The sequence below is a fragment of the Cupressus sempervirens genome, chromosome 4, assembly GCF_028749045.1.
Source record: "Cupressus sempervirens isolate cs-2001-9-10 chromosome 4, ASM2874904v1, whole genome shotgun sequence".
Lineage (NCBI taxonomy): Eukaryota > Viridiplantae > Streptophyta > Pinopsida > Cupressales > Cupressaceae > Cupressus > Cupressus sempervirens.
Window position 1 is genome coordinate 374,209,169 of NC_143121.1, and position 20,931 is coordinate 374,230,099.

Below are 20,931 nucleotides of genomic sequence, written 5' to 3' on the forward strand. Positions count from 1 at the left end.
TTAAAGATTATTTGCCAATTTATCATGCCAAGTGTTTAATCAGTTAAAAGCAAGAAAGAATAAAATTGGAATTAGAGTTGAAAGATTATAATTCCAATATTATTATAATTCGAACGTTATTATATTTTGAATATTATTAATATTTTATATTTATATATGTACATGTAAATATATTAATGAGGTGACATCATTTTATTAAATTATTATAATATAATGGTGTCATTTCATTTTTATATCTATATGTACATATATACATATATTTTATAATTATATGGTGAAAAATATTTTGAGGTACGTTTTATGTTTTAACTCAATTATTTTATGTCTCTCAAATTATTTATTTAAACCACTCATGCCAGTCCCATAGATGTATCCTATGTTCAAGTCGATTAAATCCTTCCCAAAGAAGTTTAAGGTCATACCTATCAATCTGTTAACTGAACTAAGCGAGCATCCCATTCTGATGATCCCGTTTAGCAATGCTTCCCCCCTTCATCTTCTCCTACAATCACCCATGTAAAAAAACACTTCTGCCATAATAACATTTTAATAATAATTTTCATATAAACATTTAAAAGACTTTAAATTATCAATCATAATTCCAAAATAAGCAACTGCTATTATCATATAACATTTAATAGTTAACGACTGTCATTAACAATTAAAACATATATAAATAACTACCTACTTTACATGATCATGAAAGAAAAATCCATTAAATTCAACGGTTATGAGCAAATTTAAAATTAGGTCAAAAGTTTGGGATGCAACATACCCTCCCCCTTCAATTTTTCATCATCCCCGATGAATATCACAACAAAACTTTAAACAATACCTAATCAGTTTAATTTTAAAAAAGAAAGGAAATGTTCAAGTTTCAGCTCTAGAGAAAGGATGAACATATTTTTGAACGATTTCGTGATAATCCTCCCAAGTGGCATTATCCTTTGCATACTGATCCCACTGGACCTTGCATTGAGTCACCTCCTGATTTTGTAAGCGTAGCTTATGCACCTCGAGTATTCTTAGTGGTTCTATTTCTACCACCCTTGGTTCTCACACCTGTAATAGGTTTCAATCGATTATATGATCATGATGAGCAATGTATTTCTTAAGGTATGACACATGGAAGACATCATGCATCCTGGCAAGGGCTAGTGATAAAGCAATTTTGTAAGCTACTAGGTTCACAACTTCCAATATTTCAAAGGGTCCCGTTCTATTTCTACCACCCTTGGTTCTCGCACCTGTAATAGGTTCCAATCAATTATATGATCATGATGAGCAATGTATTTCATAAGGTATGACACATGGAAGACATCATGCATCCAAACAAGAGCTAGTGGTAAAGCAATTTTGTAAGCTACTAGGTTCACAACTTCCAATATTTCAAAGGGTCCCACATACCTTGGGGCTAATTTGGCATTCTTACCAAACTTGATAGTACTCTTTTGAGATTTTACTCCTAATAGTACCTCTTCTCTCACTGGGAATTCTCTAGATGTTCTTTTTGCATCTATATAACTTTTCGGTCTATCATTAGCTTCCTTCAATCTTTGATGAATCTAGATTATCTGTTCTTCCATTTCCTTAAGCATCTTAGATCCAAGAATAATTCTATATTCCAATCGATTCCAACACACAGGAGTTCTACATTTGCGACCATATAGAGCCTCAAAGGGGGCTATTTTAATGGTGGATTGATAGGAATTGTTATAAGCAAATTCTACCAAAGGTAAATATGTTTCCCACTAATATTGCCGATCGATACAGTAAACTCTCAAAAGATCTTCTAATACCTGGTTTACTCTTTCTGTTTTTCCATCTGTCTCAGGATGACAAGCTGAACTGATGTTTAGTTTTGTACCTAGTGCTGAAAACAATGCCAAAATTTGAAAGTTATCCTAGCATCCCTGTCTGAAATAATTTTCTCTGTAACTCCATGCAATCTAAAATTTTCTTTTATGAATTTATGAGCAATTTTTGGTGCTCCATCAGTTAGATTTCCTGGTATAAAATGAGAAACTTTTGTCAGTCTATCAAATACTACCCGAATGGTATTGTGTCGATTTTGTGTCATAGGTAATGTCATGCCATAAATTTTTTAACCAAAAATTTTAACGCGAGAACACAAACAATTTTTTTTTTTTTTTTTTAATACATTAACGTTTCCCTGACAAGATGAATGGTTTCGTGTGCATTGTGAAGGGGGGTTATACTCCTATCAGGTGGCAGTTATAATAGAATTTTACTTTGCATAATTAAAAGTGTGAGTTGCATTTTAAGTTTAAAGTTTACAATGAAGCGTCAGTCATAACCTAACTGGAGTTGTCGATAAGATTAAAGGATACACTATCCGTATTTAAACTTGGAATTGTTAGGTTCATTAATAGATCAAAAGGCTCTACTTGAAAAATGAAGTTATGAGCCCTTATTCTTCTACACTTAACCAGGACACTCTGATGGCAAATGTGATGAGTCTTATGTGAGTGTGGCGGTGATAGCATAGAAGATTGTAACAAGAGGATGAATTATTACTCAATGTGTCTTCATCAATATTTGGGTTACCATTATTATTATATGTTCTATTATGAGTTTACTAGTATCATAGTTATGCCTTACAAGTGCATGTACTCTCTTAGTTTGCATCTTTTCATGAACAAGCTAACATTATTATTTTCAGTTATTAAATCAAACTACGAAGCTTGGAGTTATGACAATCATTATCTTGATCAGAGCATTGCTCAATCTCGCATCTCTTTATATTGACATCAAAACATCGTTAATTCATATTTAAAATTAAGTGCCCAACTTGTTTATCTTATCTATACTACACTCGACCTAAATAACCATTAAATAATATAATATATCCAAATATTATACTATAATCTACATAACATATATTGGAAGATTATAATATAATATATCTAGATATATCTATATAATATAGTATATAACTCTAACTACCCATTACATCCCTACATACCTTTAATCACCTTTATTTTAGAATCAAATTTCTTTAATTCAATAACATGCTAATATGACCATTTGATTGGTTAAATAACTATAACCCATTTATATATCAATGTTTACTACAAACTTTACCTTGTAAATTTATGTGCCACATTTAAATCAACATAATATTAAACTAAACTCCAAACCCACCAAATTACTTTTAAAACTAAAACCACTTTATTAGTCCTAATTTGTTGTCACTTCCTATTCTATATCTAAGCTAGGGGCTAGACTTACATCATGAGCTATAGGATGTCATATCATCCAAGGCTATGTAACTTAAGTCAATTCCTTGTCCAAGCGCATGTTTTGGAATCCAATTAATTTTTTTGGGTATTGTTTTGCTTGAAACAAAATACAATTAAAGTGCCAACCACTCCCTCCTTACTACCTTGCCACATGGGCGCCTAGGTAGGCTTAATGGTAGGTGGGAGGGGAAAGTAAGAGAGGATGTGTGTTTCCCAAAGATGTCCTCTCCACATAAAATCTCTTCCCTTAAAACATGGCGCTGCCCAAGGAAGCAAGGAAAATCATGACAAGGTCAAGACACATAAAAGCTTCCAAGTACTTTTTCCTTCCCACTAAAAGATGAGGCCTAAAATCAGAATACCCTCTGCACTTGTTATATCACGTTGCCTTTTTGGTTTATACCCACTTTATGTTATTTACAAGATTTGTTTATTTCAACTTGCAACTCCTCATATCTATTGTATTTTAAAAGTAAGGTTTGTTTATTGTTTTGGATGAAAAAGGTAGCGCTTTGGAATTCAAAGCTAGCCCAAAAGTCAATTAACATTTATGTGTTGCATTAGTAGGTATATATCTTTTTTTTAATATTTTGTTTCTTCATAGGTAGTGATTAGACATTTTAGTTTTATAGTTATTGTTTATTCTCAAGTTCTTTCTAGCTATGGATGTCTTATTCCTTTAGGGATCTAGGTAGACTCTTAGCCAATAAAATATTACTCTGTAATAGAAGAAGTCAATTTAGTTACCTTTCCATATAAATTCCAGAGAGATAAATGGGCACCTTCAACTAGTTAATTTTTTTATGTTCCTTACACTTATATGTATTATTCTGATTTTCTTCTCCCTTAATAGAGGTCATCCTTCATGAGTTGTTATAATAACATACTAGGAATTATTAAGTTTGTTCTTACTAATTAAATTAATAAGTCTATTAGATCATTTGTACAAAGGATTTCATTTAAATCAACATATAGAAAAACATGCTGGTGAATTCAATTTTGTAAAAAAGATAGAACTCAGGAAGTGTGGAGCTAACTTTTAATACATCAAATGTTTTCATTTCCTTTGATATCACTTACTACTAAGATGTAAACTATCTACCATTCCTTCTATCAATTACATACCTTACTTCATTAGCAATTTCAATACTAACATCAAACTTTTAATCATTCCTTATGCAATAGAGAAATAAGATAACAAGGTGGCAAAGTTCAGTTTCATTCCTATTGTTATCTCAAGATACTCAAATTCTCCTTCGTGCATATTCCTATTCATTATAAATGGAACAACATCCAAGCAACATACCCTCTCTAATATGATCCTTGCAAATTTCTTTCAATACAATATCAAGCATGAATTTTTATCAACTTGAGCACAATAGAAAGATCATATATATAATACTGTTACATCAACTTCTCTTCTTCAGAACATATGAAATAGAAGCAACACCACACTCTACAATACAATTTCTTTCACATAACCAAGGAGGATTTCTCTCCCCTTAACACAATAATAATACATCTGCTCCTAAGCAAGAAATGGACTCCATAACATCAGGTTTCCAAAACTCTCCAAAGAATACCTGCACAAAGAGAAACAACTAGGGAACCATGGAGGCTCACCTCCCAACCTAGGTCTCAAAGAGACCACCCCCGCGCCAGGGGAAATAAGGCTCAACGGGGATACATTCAAACATCATCATAATAACAAGAATCCAACATGAAAATCACAGTTTAACAACACATTTACAATTCCCAACCAAGGCTTGCACAATGATTCACAAATGGAATCATAAACATTGGGTGAAGGTGGAAACACAAGGAGGTTTACCATTTCATATCATATCTACCATAAAAATCATGCCCTTTCAGGGCTAAATCAACAAAATACAAGGCCCTTTCGGGGCTTCATAAACATCTTCCACCACACACACTACCAACACAACATCCTCCACCACACACAACCAATAGCTTTAGCTTCCTACAAACCCATACTTCAGTTACTTCCTTCCTCACCATTTCTCCTTTTCTTTTTTCTCTCCCAAGGCAAAATATGAATATGACAATGGCATACAATGGAGCCCATACTCCAGGGTCCTCAACTATGCAATCCAACTGCTGCCCATTCACCCTAGACTCCTCTTCCCTTCCCACAAGGGTGAGTGCAAGTCCCACACCCATAACAATGCTCAAGCAAAAAGAAGAAAACAAAACCAAGTAGAAATAAAACAAGAAATTTTCAAGAGTACATCACATTATCACAACACAAGAATACCAAGAACACTCCTACCAAAGGCACTCTTACAATTTTCCATTTCAGCTATGAGATATAAAGAAAGCATGGCATGAAGGACTAACCTGCTTACAAGCTATGGCAATGGAATGAAGACCTCTTCCTGCTTGGATTTCCAACTTCTCCTTTCCATTCCTTGGTTGTCTCTAAAATTAAAGAGTGGGTGCCTGAATGCCCAAGATTGGCATAACTTCCCTATAAAGACCTTCACTTTTATCCTCACCTACCTCTTTTTACTCTTGTGTTTTTCCACCAATGAGGACTTGACCAAGTGGTTTCATGAGGAAAGAAGTTAGGTTACAATATGATTTTCGAATTGGCTTGGAAATGACTCTTTTTGAGGGTCCCCTAGGTCCCCTAGACTTACTTATGATCATATTTAACCCCCCAACCCATACTATTACCATGTGGGTGACTTGTTTTCACAAAATTAGCACTTAAGAATCACGTAGGCTCTCTAAAAATTCCTATCACTTGTTACTTTCATTCCGTCAAGAAGGTGATTCTTCCTAACACTCTCCAAGGTGGTTTAATTGATTTCGCAATGAGGATTAGGCTTAGGTTGAGTGACTTCATGCCAAAGAATCCTATTTGACATGTCATTTGCACATAGACAAAACAAGTGTCAAATGACACACACATGCATATTAAAAACACTTCACACATTACGATGACATGTCACTAATCAACCATGCTCTCTAACTATAACACTCATACACAGTCACAGTATGAAATAAACACCATACAACGAAGGTTTGAATCTTCCAAAGATTCACCTTGGCTTAACCGTGTTCACATAAGATCGAACCTTGTTTCCCCCATTAATCACCATGGTTCCACTTTCCTACACACTCAACTTAAACATTAGTAACCCAATAAGATAATACAAGATCCATACAAACACATACAACATAAATCCAATATCTCGTACTACTCATTAACGTATACAAGTAAGTATCATCTAATCATTTCTATTCTAAGTAATTGCAACATCATATTCCATTTAACTTTCATCTAAGTGCATATTCAAAACATTTCATTATCATTCCCATAAAAGATTTAAAACATTGAAATATCGAATATGTGGATCAACAGTAATCTTTCTAAATATAAATTATTTTCAATTAGAGTATCATCACAACTCTTTCTTACATAACAATGAAACTCTGAATCATCTTTAGTAAATCATAGAAACAATATAAAATGGATTTGTCCCGACTGGTTAACTAGTAACTTGATTAAGTTTAACTCCTTAGACTGTTAGAATGTTTCAGTAATTATGTCATAATAATTTAGAACCAAGTTTCAAACATAGCCATGTATGTGATTATCATCATAACCTATACTCATAGTTGTTCCTAGTAGGTTGAATGTTATTTTATCCTTCCTAACTGCCTAGTAAATCGTCCATAGTGTCTCATGGTCAAGTTCTTGTCTTAAACATTTTAAATCTCATGTCCATGCGGTCTTATTTTATAGACCTAATGTTACTAGAGAGAATATCAAAATCCACATTAGTCTCCTATAGGAACCCTTAAATCATGATTTGCAATAAAACAAAGTATAAAGCATAACTCAATTATCTCCTAACCAGTTTTATTTCATCAAGATCTAGACACGAGTACTAGTGTGGGCCTTACAGGTAATCTTTGTACAAAATCATGGAAATTATCTGCCATTTCCATTCTAGTACTACATTAGGGTGTAAAAGGTCGGCTGGGTATTAATGTTCTACTTTTACTCTTTTGCATTCTAAGCATCTTGCTACAAAATTTGTTATCTCCCTTTTCGTTCCTCTCCAAAAATATAGAGGTTTTATATCAGACAACATTTTAGTTACCCTAGAGTGTCCTGAATATGGAGTTGAATGAGATTCTTCCATAATCATTCTTTGAAGTCTAGTTGTGTTGGGTACATAAATCCTGTTATGATATCTTAACAATAGATCATCTTCTAGACTAAATTTTGAATACTTGGAATCCTGTCGGTCCCTAATGAGTGCTAAACTAATCTCTGCATAAAATTCATCACACTCTAGATGTTGTAAAATCTCATCCTTTACTCTGAAGTTTATAGTAGCCATGGCAAAAATGTGTCTTCTCCTACTTAAGGCATCTGCCACTTTGTTTTCCTTGCCCTTAATATAACTTATGTCGAATTTATAGTCTACTATTCCAGCCATCTTCTTTGTCTAGTATTTAGATTTGGTTGAGTGAAAATATATTTTAGACCATGATGATTGGATCGTAGTTCAAAAGGTTTTCCAATCAAATAGTGTTTCCACATTTGAAGAGCATGAACAATAGCTGCTATTTCCAGATCATGAGGCGTGTAGTTCTACTCATAATTTTTCAATTTTCTAGATTCGTATGTAATTACTTGTTCATCTTACATTAGCACACCTAATAATCCTTCTCTTGATGCATATGTCATAACTATAAATTTCTTTTTTAGGTCAGGTACTTTTAATATGGGTGTTTTGGTTAACCTTTTCTTCAAGTATTCAAAACCTGATTGACATTTTTCTGTCCATACAAATTTTTTTCCCTTTCTCTGAAGTAATGTAATCAGATAAGCTATTTTGGAGAAATTCCTGACAAATTTCCTATAAAACCCTGCCAATCCCATAAAACTTCTAACTTCTGTCACATTTTTAGGTATAGGTCATTCCTTAATTACTTTTATTTTTGAAGGATCTACAGTGAGTCCCTGAGTTGATATAATGTGCCCTAAATACTGAATTTCCTTTTGATAGAAAGCGTACTTAGACAATTTTCCATATAATTTATGTTCTCTTAACCTTTGTAAAACTTTTTCCAGAGGTTCTTGTGTTCTTCCTCGTTCTTTGAATAGATTAGAATATCATCTATAAAGATCAACACAAACTTATCTAGGCAATCTTCAAATATGCTATTCATTAAGTTTATAAAAGTTGTTGGAGCATTGGTTAACGCAAAAGGTAACACTATAAATTCATAATGCCCATACCTAGTTCTAAATGCAATTTTGTGAATATCTTCGTCCTTAATACAAAGCTGGTGATATCCTAACCTGAAATCAATTTTTGACAACACTCTTGTGCCTTTCATTTGATAAAAAAGGTCATCTATTCTAGGAAGTGGATATTGATTCTTGATGGTAACCTTATTAAGCATTCTTTAATCTATGCATAATCTCATGGTCCCATCCTTCTTCCTAACAAACAACACTGGAGCTCCCCATGGTGAAACACTGGGCCGGATTAGTTTCTTGTTTAACATATCCTGTAATTGTATTCGCAACTCCATTAATTTTGTGGTAGTCATTTGATATGGTGCTCTAAAAATGGGTTCTGCTCCTAGTAAGAAATCTATGGCAAAAGCAAAGGCTCGAGATGGTGGAAGACCAGGGAGTTTTTCAGAGAACACATCTTGATAATCCTTTAGATAGGGATATTTTTCTTTGAAGGATTCCTTTAACTTTTCTCTAATTTCCCCCTCTTCAAAAATGTAGTCATCTCCATAAGTGGTGTTTTTAGGATCTCTCGTCTTCAATTCTCACTGCAAGGATCTCACAACCTTTTCTTCCATATTTCTTAAGTTGCATGGCAGATATCAGCTTTGATTTTATTTCATGTTTAATCCCTATAATGCTTGCAGGTCTACCTTGGTCATCCAAACAATTTACAATTTTGGCAAGACAATCGACCTTGGGCTTATGCTCATTGAGCCAATCAATGCCTATGATAATGTCATATGACCCAAGAGGTGCTACATACAAATTCAATTCTATGGAGAAATTTGGAAAATCAACCTGAGCCTCGAACAGACACTGCTCTACTTTAGCCCTTGACTGGTTTGCATATTCGACTGTCGATGGTTTTGCGATAAAACTAGATCTCTTCAAAAATCTACTTAATAGTTTAGGCAATATAAAACATTCAGAAGCTCCAGTACCAATTAGAATGGAGATAGGATTTCCGTAGATCTTACTTGGAGTTTCAATCGGACTTATTTATTGTTCTGCTTGTCTATTATTGAGGGTTGCATGGATCCTTTGCTGATAAACATGTTGTTGTTGTGGAAGAGATGGTCGTTGCGGTTGATTGGTGTTGGGCTTGACGGGGCATTTATAGCATAATGATCTCCTCCACAAATAAACATCCTGAAGGTGGCCCCTTCTTTTCATTACTCTTATTATACTTGTACTAAAATTACTTCTAACATCCTTGACTCCATTTCCTTTTGATTCTGGCTTGCTAAACCTGAAATCCTTAAACTATTTTTCTGAGGTCTAGTATCTGCACCTTCCATGTTCCAATTTTTTTTCCTTATCCCAGATGCAGTCATCCTTCTTGATTTTGTATTCCTACAGAACAACCTTTTCTAAAGCTTCTTCCATAGTTTGAGGAGTGAGAACATCAACTGCTCCTCCTATTATGTTATTCAGACACATAATTAATTTTCTCACCTTCATATTTTTATCTTGCTAATATGGTGGTACATATTTCAATAGTCGAATAAATTTTCTCAATACTTATGCACAGTCATGTCTCCTGGCTTCAAGTATTGGAAGTCCAATAGTTTTTGGTCATAAAAGGTTTGGGGTAGCCAACAATTCTTAAAAATGGTTACAAATTTCTCCCAAGTAATCTCAATGGTTTTAATGTTTTCCTCAACTTTGGTGTTTTCCCACCATGTTGCAACTTCTCCAGTATAGTGCTATATTCCCCAAACCGCCTTTGAGGTTTCTGAGAAGTTCCTAAGTTCAAAATACTGTTCTGTTTCAATTAACCAAACTTCTGCATCCTCACCGGATTCAAAACCAACAAATTTGGGTGGTTTGATTTTCTTAATATCTGCTAACAAATCAACCACTATTTCTTATTTCTTTTGTTTTTCAGTTTGAGTGGATGGAGAGGTTTTCTTATTATATCTAGAGACTTTTGTCTCTGTTCTTGGAGGAGGTGATGATTGTGTTTCTTCATGGTTATGCCCCATCTGGGCCGCCATCTCATTCATTCTCCTTTCTATATTATTCAACTTTAGTTGTGTTTCTTGCAAAATTTAAAGTAAAAAATCAATGGATGATTGCATGTTTTGGTTGGTTGTGCAAGCCTCAGCTTTGGAAAAGGAGAAGCATTGACATAGGCTTAACCTCGCAACCTCAGACCATACTTATCCCCACACAATCTATTGAATTAGAAAGGCCCTCCTACCTCGACATTGGGCTTGGGATATTCTTAGTCCAGCCACTTGAGCATCCTGGTGTTTAGAATGTTCGCACAGTTACGAAACAGACATGCTTGCATAACTAGAGCCACTGACATCAAGTGATCACTAGATGGCAACCATGCCTTAAACAACCTTGGCCAAGGATTTTTGATAGGATCAATGACCCGATCACCACCACTTAATTTGATAACTAGTTACATTATTAGGGACGAGCATGACCTATTAAGTAAGATTTATTTATTTTGTTTTAATGTATCAAGTCTGATTTTACTCTCTTGTCCTTGCAAGATTTCATCTCACCTCTTCACCTTTTCTATGGCTTAACAGTCGATGAGACCTAGGTGTTCAGAATTTTCAGAGCATCCGGCTCTTATTGATTCATGAAAGTTACAATCTTCCAGCATTTCACAAACTTCTTTTAAAGAAAGAGACTTGCATAAATATTTATCAGCTGACATTAAAATTTTTTGGCAAATGGTTTATGAATCCATGCTATAACACATCAATATGCTTACTACTAAGGAAATCTCTAAAGTTATAAGTGATGGTAAACTACAACTACATCTATGGAAATCGCTTGTAAAAAAACAAATATCATGGGAATAACATGAACTGGAATGGTTTTTCACATGACTTGATATAAGTTTGGGTTTATCCTAAAGTATTTGCAAATTGACTTGTTAAAACTATCTCTCCTTCAGTTGTTGTGGACGTATCCAAAATGCAGAGATACTTAGTCTTTATTAATGGTCAAATCAAATACGACATAGTTCTAAGGTGTTTCTTGTGAATGGAAAGTACAGATTGAAATACCAGTGAATTCGGCACATGAAATATCTAGAAGTCAAGTGTTATGGAGGGTGGAGAGAAGACTGGAAATATAGCAAAAGATAGTTAGGTGTATGGACTATATGTCTATCTCTTCTCACGGCTTCCATATTATAAGAACAAATTGTGACTTCTTAGCTTCCGCAAGTTTGAAGATTATTTGCCAATTTATCATGCCAAGTGTTTAATTAGTTAAAAGCAAGAAAGAATAAACTTGGAATTAGAGTTGGAAGATTATAATTTGAATGTTATTATATTTTAAATAATAAAATTATATTTTAAATATTATTATTATTTTATATTTATATGTGTACATGTAAATATATTAATGAGGTGACATCATTTTATTAAATTATTTTAATATAATGGTGCCATTTCATTTTTATATCTATATGTAGATATATACATATATTTTATAATTATATGGTGAAAAATCCTTCGAGGTATGTTTTATGTTTTAACTCAATTATTTTATGTTTATCAAATTATTTATTTAAATAGCTCATGTGGGTCCCACAAATGTATCCTGTGTTCAAGTCGATTAAATCCTCAACAAAGAAGTTTAAGATCATGCCCATCAATCTTGTTGACTGTAAGCGAGCATCCCATTTCGATGACCCTGTTTAGCAATGCTTCCCCCCTTCATCTTCTCCTGCAATCACCCATGAAAAAAAACACTTCTACCATAATAACATTTCTATAATAGTTTTCACATAAACATTTAAAAGATTTTAAATTATTAATCATAATTCCAAAATCAAGCAACTACTAACATCATATAACAGTTAATAGTCAACGACCATCTTCATTAATAGTTAATACAATGGATATAAATAATTACCTACTTCACATGATCGTGAAAGAAAAATCTATTAAATCCAATAGTTATGAGAAAATTTAAAATTAGGTCAAAAATTTTGAATGTAACACAAACAATTGAATTTGAGAAGGATTTGGTGTTTCACAAAGTTACAAGCGGTTGGGGTTATTACATTGGTATCAAAGCTTGCTTGCAAAGTGTTTGACAAAATGTCAAACAACTAAATTAGAGAAGAATTTGATGTTTGATGAAGTTATAACCAGATGGGGTTATTACAATCTGCTGGTAGATTTTTCTGTTGGGTCAGATATTCCTTGATTGACTGGTTACGTGTCTTTTGTGTATGTCCATAATTCTTTTAGGAATAGTTTTCAATTTCCCTTCTAAGTCCAACAGTGGTGAATCCTTTGTTACAGTAATGTGGCTACTGAGTGCTTACTTAAGGCAAGAAATATGAAAATATTATGGATATGGCTGCCTTCTGTTAAACCCATCTCATAAGCAACTGCACCAATTTTGCAGACAATCGGATAAGGTCCATAGAAGTGGGGCTTCACCTTCACAGCACCACTGCATTTGAAGGAAGCTTGTCGATAGGGTTGTAGCCTAAGATATATCAACTCACCCACATTAAAACTACACTTTGTACATTTTCCTATCTGTGTAAATTTTTGTTGATTCTGTGCATATTGTAAATTTTCCTTGAGGTCTTTTAAAATATCCTGATTTTCCTGGAGTCAATTCTAGGCTTTGGGTACATTACTATGGGTAAAAGAAAGATCAACAAAAGATGTAGCATCATATCCATACAAAGCCTTGAATGGAGTAAGCCAAAAATAGACTTACTAAAAATAGGAAGTCCAATCTTGAGACCCCCAAAACACCTTGTCAGCTCACGAGGGTCACTATGATGAGCTAACTAAATCCACTGAGTAGACCTGCCAAAAATGAGGACATTACAATCCTCCCTTCCCAAGATTTCTTGTCCTCAAGTGATCCGGCATCATAAAAAAACCACCATCGAGATCCCATAAGAAACAAATGATGTCCCTATCCTCATCTAGGCCAACATAATGCCAAAACCATCAATAGCACCAATAACATGACCTACAACACAACACCAAGAACTTGTACTGGTGATGTAAAGGTCAGAACATCCCTAATAGAGAAATCCTTAGTAGGTTCAACACACTCCTTCATTATGCCTACCAAATAATCCTGCAGAACATCCAGCTTAGGCTCACACCAACTCTGTACCTGGTACAAATCCTAAACATGTGAGTCAAATACCAACCTATAAATACTCATCACAGTATAAACTCTATCATTTGTATGACCATCTTCATCATCACCCTCATGTTGTTGTGATGGCTCATCCTCAATCTCATTAGTGTAAAACCACATACCACAATTCACTGCTCCCTTTGGCGTCAATGCACAAGTATGACTTTTAGAGAAAGGCACCAAAAGCAAAGCTGACACCTCAAATCCTCTCTCGAAGTGACATCAGATCTCCCCACTAACTTGCCCTTTTCCTCAATAATTGGTGGGGACTCATCATCAGGTAGAAGAGTAGAAGATTTCAAAGCAACTTTGCTTCGAGAAGAGGAATCCAAGTCCCGTGCCTTCTACATTGCTACCTGTAAAGAAGATGGGTCCAATGACTTCACCCATACATGGAATGGCTCAATCAATCCTTCCATAAATAGCATTACTCATCTATGCTCTGAAATATCATAAACCATGACTGACTGCTTTAATCCATCAGACTGCTTCAGCTGAGCCAACTCACAGAAGTACACCTCCAAATCTTCCCTATCTAATCTCTCAATCAGGCGATCCACGAACTCCTGATAGAAAGTGATTTGATCATGTTGCAAAAAAACTAACCCATGGTACCACCTGTCATGGGCAGCTCTGTCTAGATGCAACACTCCAAATCTAATAGCATCCACCTCTGACATAGGACACAAAGCCAAATATGTGTCGAGCTTATGAATCCAAGCTCCAATTGTAACTCTCCCAGTACAATCAAAGTGCTCCAACATCATCTTACTGGCAACTTGTTGTAACTCAGTCTGTCGAGGTCATTGTCTCTTAGGTCTTGGTCTCACTCTTGAATGCTCCTATTTCTGAGTTAGGAAACTATCAAAATTCAAATGATCTTTAATAGCTTGTGGTAAAGCATCCCACTCCGTAAAGTATGCCAACACATCATTAGCAAAAGGAGTGACCTCAGGCTCAATACTGACTACATCCAACTCAAGTCACAAAAACGTGGGTCACTGCTACCTACCATGAGTGCCAATATGTATGTCATCTCTGTCAACTAATCCATCACGATCCTCACAACTCAAACCCGATTTGCATCTCTATACCCAATACCATCTCGAGTTCTATCCTCGACTTGAAATCTATAAGAACCAATAGAAACATCTCGAGCTCCCTCCCTACTCTGTCCTTGAGGTAGTGCTATCTACTGCAGAGTATTAGACAACTGTTGCAGTATATTTGTCATCCGTTGTTGTCTAGCTACAATATTCCTAAATGCCTACAAGGCATCTCTATCAACCTCAGTATCTGTGGGTCATAGTCCAGTGCCACCAGAGCCACCCAGAATACCATCCGAACCAAATTGAATCTCAAGTTCTCATTCTCTGGGAGGAGAATGACATCCTCTTCAGGTATAGTGCATACTCGACAAATCTCCTATCATCAACCATGATAGAAAAAATAGATCACATAATGACCATTAACAATTGATTTGGAGCCCAATTCCTACAAGCTGGTAGGAAACTGCTTTGATACCATTGTAAAAACCCCTAGCTGGATCCCAATTCAAATCTTGATGAACAAATTATTATTTCAAAGTTTTCTAATTTTTTTATCATATATCTATTCTTTTGATTTTTTTGAAATATATAATTAACAAGACCATATATTGCAAAAGTATAAACCTTTCCAAAACAATGCTTGTCAATTTATTAAATTTGAGCTGATGAACTACCTTGCCAATAATCTAAATACAATTCTAAACAATAATTAGAACCTAGAAGGAATATACTGATGTAGACGTCCCCTCTAATGTCCATTTGTGGCTGACTCCACCATTTGCAAATTGTAGGAATGCATAATTCCCTCTTGTTGTAATGAATTTAGCTTCAACACAACTCCCAACAGCTATCGTCTACATCATACAACTCCAGCTACCTCCCACAACTTGGTTTGATCTCCCACGCAACTAATTTTGAAGCTGTAGCCCAGTCTAGTGTCATGCCAGCATACACACAACCGTGCTTTCTCAAATGCAGGACTAAGGATGGCGTGTAGGTCCCATGATGATGTTGACCAATCACTATGAAAAATTTGCCCTTGTGTCCCACCACACTTGCCAATACTTGCAAATTCAAAGGCTCCCCATATCAATTCACTTAGCAAAAACAATGTAAATTCTCAACAAGAAACATCAACCTTTATTATTAGAGTCTCCAAGCCATAGTAATGCACAGTAGGAGAATTCCAACAATTGTTTACCTCAGCACAATTGTTAATGATAAATCTCAAAATTACAATGCCAATCTCCCAAACATAGATAAAGATAGATAGGAAATTTGACCAATGAAAACACTATACTTCAGCAGTGGCTTCAAACTTCAGAAACCAAAGACCCTTATACTTCAACAAGGGCTCACAATTCAAACTCAAGGAAAAACCATAAAGGCAATAAAAGCAATTATATTTTCAAGCATGCCTTTCCTAATGAAATGAGCTTTCATTTATAAGCTTTCATTGGCCAAAGTTTCCTTAAAACTCCAGTTCAGAAATTGTGGAAGTTTCTCAAAAGAACTTAACACTAGAAACTTTTCAACTCATTTTTTAGAAATATCTCTTAAAGTCATTATTATAATAATATAAACATTATTATAATAATGCAACTCAATGATTAATAAATAAATAAGAGCTCATGCAATTATTATTTTATTAACCGAAGGGGATGACCAACTGCTGAAGCCACCCACTACACTGCCAAAAATAGCAACTACCAAAATAGACTTACTAAAAATGGTAAGTCCACAACTGAGACCCTCAAAACACCTTGTCAGCTTACGAGGGTCGCTATGATGAGCTAACCCCATCAATTGAGTAGACCTGCCAAAAACGGGGACATTACATAATCATTTAAATGCAATTATAGATAATTCTTTATCTTCTACTTTGTTTCCAATAGATGATAGTTGATTTTTTGTTTTGAAACTTCTTCCAAAGTAGGATGAGATTGACTCTTCTTTATTTATTTTTATATTCATAACTTGATTTTTTCAATGTAAGCAGTCTACTTGAGTTGTTGATATCAAATGTGTCCTTGATTTTTTTAAATACTTTAAATGCTTTCTTGAGTTTTGATATGGAAGGAAGAATATGATCTTTTACTGAATCAACAATGATCTTCTTGGCTTTGTTATTTCGTCTTTTCCAAGTGGCCTTTTCTACCTCGTCTTCAAGTATTGAAATGTTTGAATGAATGATTCTAATTCTAATTCTTCAAGGATTGTTGTAATTTGAATTTTTCATGAGAAAAAAATTGTTGCTCCTTCAAGTCTATCCTCGACTCTAACATTGTTTGACATGATGTCACTTTTATTTTAGGAAATTACTTTAGTAATCTCTCTACCAATTTGGCTCTAATACCATGTGAAGAAAATATGAATTGATTTGATGAAGATTGAACTTAATATATGTGAGTGTGTGTGTGTGTGTGTGTGTGTGTGTGAAGGAAAAGGCATTCCCATGTCGGGGCATGACCATACGTGGTCATGCATTCTAAAGCAAGAAACTACTGATAACAGTAATCAAGTAGCAGATACCAATGACTGCCGATAACTAATATATGATCGGTGTTGTTATGAACCGATACTACTTGAACAACTGATACTTCTTTGAATAGTATTTCATGCAATCGAAATATATAATGATGATCAGTCTTTTGTCATTTGATAAAATAAAATCTAAGATATATTATATATATATATATATATATATATATATATATATATATATATATCAATACTTTACAGTTAGATTTATCATCAATTATCGAACATTAAATTTACTTGTTAAGTTTGCTTCAATTAATGAAGAGGTTAACACTCTCAACAAAGTTTGATTCCTATTGCCACATTTCAGTCCCTCCCTTTTAAGCCTCTAGCTTGGTCAGCTTTCATTGCATATATGTTTTTGTCCTTGTCTAGGTATCCCCTAGGCGGCTCCCTTCTCATCAAGCACCCCGAGGCTTGCCTTTTGGGTCTTTCTGGGTTTTCCATTTTTCGCTTCCCCCGACACCTCTATATGGGATTCTTGTTGTTTCCTTGCATCAAGGTCTTAGGTGATCTAGGCTTGGGTGGATTTCTACCTGAGCATCTTTCCCATGAGAAGGAAGCCTATTTTGACTCTGCAATTAACCTCTAAAGCTAGCATGGTGTTCCTTTTGGATTCTAGCCCGTGCTGTCAAATCCCCATTGCTAGCGTACTCTGTCAAGTAGTATCCCAAAGAACAAGATGTGTTGACATCTCCAGGTGCATTTAAAGGTTGATTCATGATAAGAGGATCAGAAGGACAAGGATCCATAGCCATGGAACTGTAACAATACCAAACTAAAGTCAGAATCTGTTTTCGTGTATAGAAATAGAGTTTCATCAATCTGACTGCTTCCCCTTTGGATGCGAATGTCTTCAAATTCATTTTCAAAGCAATGTTGGGAAGAAGAAAAGAATAGCCAACCAAATCAATAAAATACTTCTATCCTCGAAAAACATATGCCTCAATGGTACTTTCCATCTAGAAGGAAAGTATGGAGCTTCTATTCCAAAAGATATAAAAATGTGAAAATACTAAATCCAGATGGAAGGACACTCTTTGGAAATACCGCAAAGTTGTTCCCGGTGGAATAGTTTGTGAAGTGTGAACCCAGCTAAAGGAGATAATAGTCCAAGCCTTTGAGGTGGAAAATACATTTTGCAACTAAAATACAAAGGAAAGCTTTGTGTGGAAAAGAAAGCAATATTACTCCTGATGCGATCCTCAATCAAAGGAAAATGCAAGCTTATAGAAAGATAAGTTCATGCTTCCTTCCCCGCACATAAAGAATTGTGGCGAAAACCCTTGTTTGGAATTCCAAAGTAAAAAGGGTAGTTTCCATTAAGCCAAAATCAATTGATTCAGTAAGTGAATAATCTTGCTAGTATAGTAGATTTAAGTGAATGTTATGTTCATCAAATTTATGAATCATGAAATGGGTAGAAGTAAAATGTTTTCAAGAGTTGTTAACTTATCTAATTTATTGCAAATCCAACCATTACGACCGTTAGTTGTGAGTTATTTCATTTGTGTGGCACCAACGTTTGAATTTCCAAGTCTATATGATTGGATTTTCCCCAAACAAAGTTCTTCATGTCGTAACGATTATTTTATTAAAGCAATTTGTCTCCTCTGTAAAAGTATAAGCTAATGGAAATCAAAGAAGCAAGGTATGATTGCCCAATTGGATTAGAGAGTGAGTTAAAGAACTATTCTGACACTTCAAATTTTATGACCTAAGCGATCTACAAAGAAGACTCAATACCTAGCTTATCCATCCAATTACTCAGAAATTGAATGAGAGTAGATTAATTGAGGCTATCGGATTCCCCATGGTTGTGCAAGCGCCAAAATTGGTAAAGGAATGTATCGAAAGAGACAATCCGAATACAAAGTAGATATTGCTACCTGATCAATCTATTATGCTTGCAAACAAAGAATTGATGCAATATGCATTCAGCATCCAAGTAAAGGAAGAGTATTGGGACATTTATTTCTTTTCCTTTGCATCAATGTTTAATGAGAAGAAGACTCTAAGGAGAGAGGACATGCAGAGAACTTGGTTTCAGACACCCCATTCCAAAAAGAGTAAGCTGCCAAGTACTCTTTTTGGAACAAATTTAAAGAGGGAAATTGTGGACATATTGGCAATGTTGCTAAGATTGAAAGCAAAAGAGGAGATTCTGGATTTCATTGAGCATCATTTCTACTTGGTCCAAGCCATTTGTGCTAAGGGACTGCAAATTGACTGGGCTCAAATTATATGTGAAGAGCTTGCCTCCTGGCTAAATTTGGCAAAGGCATTCAGGCAGTTCTTTATGTCTTCATATTTAATATATGCCTTAGCCACAATCATCTTTGGCCTAGTCTTCCTAGTATTGAAGATTATGATGAGAACACCAAGGTGTATGAATTCTACCCTCACCTCCAATTGCAAAGGAGTTTCAAGGCATATGTAAAGGTAAATGATGCCTTCATAATGAGGTTGTGTCGGGAACTGAAAGGGTGCCCTAAGTGGACATTCTCACTAGAGGCCATACCAACGATCAGCCAATTTGGATGTTGTTTCATAGAATTTCCATCTTTCTCCTACCTCAAAATTGGTGCATTTGATGGCTTTCCCAAGAGGCTCCCTAGGTATCCTGAAGATAAGATAGTTCTTGTTGAATTGTGTAGGAAAATACTAGAGGTGAACACCTTATGCTCTAATGTGAAGAAGATAGCCAAGATTCCTTTTCCAATAGTGGTAGGACCCTATTCTTGTGCCTCAAGATCTAATGCTTAGAATTTAGTTAAAGCCTTTGAGAGCAAAATTAATTTGATTGATGATGAGGTAATAAGACCCCAATATGACCCTGTTAACTTTGTGAAAGATCATTTGAAGCTACGGTACGCTCATAGGCATGTTCTGGGTATTGAAGACTATTGGGCTGAGTGTTACAATGAACACCAAACCAAAGAAAGGTACTGATCCAGGTTAACAATAGATGGAATTAAGTTGTATAATGACACTATTGATGTTAGTGATCTTGCAAATGATGGCTCCTACATGCATCCCTCAACTTAGGAGCAAATTAAGGACACTCCTATAGTGTCAACTCCACCTTAAGGTCCTATTATTAACACGATGGAAGTCCTGATGCATGGTATTATCAAGAGGATGGACAAATGGGTGAATTGGACTAGAGCAAGGAAGAAGAGAAGTGGAACTGCAAGTTCTAGAGGTGGAGTAGCTTCTAGTACAACTCAATCTACTGCTGCTACATCCACAACTGTTGCTACATCAACATTAGCCATACCAGCACAATCTGTTGGTGGAGGAGACCAACCTCCTGAAAAGAATGATCAAATCACTCCAACCTATGGAGGAGGATCTCTTCTTGATATGGGAAAGGTCAGGGATGGAGAGAAAGACAAAGAACAAGAAAAGGAGAAGGAGAAATCAATAGCCAATCCCTCCTCCCTGGTGCCAGTCATCAACCTCGATGGTGACAATAACCCTTTGGATGGCCAAGAGAAGGAACCATCCCAACAAGGTGACACTCTAGCCCTCTAAGTTACAAAGGAAACTTCTTTCCCTATTGCTAACCAAAGCAAGATAACCCCTCCAATTGCGAGGAAGTTGTTTGATCCTACAACTCTCCAGTCAGCACTCAATG

General features: G+C 35.1%; 1 long non-coding RNA gene across 1 annotated transcript in view; it reads right to left on the bottom strand.

Annotated features, from left to right (window-relative positions):
• Positions 1-421: 421 nt before the first annotated feature.
• LOC149561634 (uncharacterized) overlaps positions 422-20,931 on the bottom strand; it is a 29,703-nt gene continuing 9,193 nt past the window's right edge. Inside the window, exon 3 of the long non-coding RNA XR_016363456.1 lies at positions 422-502. This is a non-coding gene — a long non-coding RNA (uncharacterized LOC149561634). The remainder of the gene's footprint in view (positions 503-20,931) is intronic.